Genomic DNA, 1,038 nt, shown 5'->3' with positions numbered 1-1,038 from the left:
GCTTAAATGACCCGACAAATTCCAGCATAAATACAAAGGGAAATAAGATAAAAGGTGAGTATCATTTTCTTGGTCTCACACATAAGGTTGAATCAGAGACGATCCATTTGTTTTGGTTTATTCAGGCGAGTGGCACTGTACACACACTACAGAGCCTTCAGCTGCCACGTCCTCCCCAAGCTCTCTGTCTCTGCCACCCTCACGTCTCTTCTTTTCTCTTACGCTATACACCACACAATCAATATAATTCTCTTCTTATCTCTCAGTCTCTCCTTCTCTCAGATACATGATTTTGCTTTATTTTTTATTTCCCTTTCCCTCTTTCTTCTTCCTGTTGGTCTCTCTCTCTCTCTCTCTCTCTCTCTCTCTCTCTCTCTCTCTCTCTCTCTCTCTCTCTCTCTCTTTCAGACAGCTATGAATACACGTGAATAATAAACCCCTTGTGTACGGGGGTCGCTGTGTTTGAATAAAGTCGCCCCTCCCCTCACCGTTCCACCCCGCTCCGCCCCGCCCCGCCTCACCCCACTCTGGTTCTAAAACTTTACCTCTCATTTTGGTAAAGTATGCCACAGAACTTGACTCCAGATTCTCAAAATATCTTACGTTATAATATTTTTTTTTCTACCTTAAGAAGAGTCGAAACAAAGACCCATGTTAGGATAGTCTCAGAGTCTTTCCCATATCCTTTAAAAAATACGATTGTCTTCTGTATTTTCACTGAGGTAGTTAGATACATTTTTTTTTTACGTCTCCAGTTAAAGGGGAAAAAGTGACTTCCGGTTTACTAAGAATCCAGGTTGTGTGTCGTATGTCTAGTATGTGTGGTTTTTAAGCAACTGTGTGATATTGAAGGATCATCAGAACAGCCACCTTAGTGTTTTAAAATAAGCAGTCCTACCCCCCACTACTTTAACTCTTTCAGCACGATGACTTAACCCTTTGATTACGATGAGTTAATCCTTCAGTATGATGACTTAACCCCTTGATTACGATAACTTAACCCTTTGATTACGACACCTTAAGCCCTTCAATACTATC

This window comes from Homarus americanus, unplaced genomic scaffold (assembly GCF_018991925.1).
Source record: "Homarus americanus isolate GMGI-L3 unplaced genomic scaffold, GMGI_Hamer_2.0 scaffold51859, whole genome shotgun sequence".
In the NCBI taxonomy this organism is placed as follows: Eukaryota; Metazoa; Arthropoda; class Malacostraca; order Decapoda; family Nephropidae; genus Homarus; species Homarus americanus.
The sequence above is the reverse complement of the archived record's forward strand: the minus strand, read 5'-3'. Positions refer to the sequence as shown.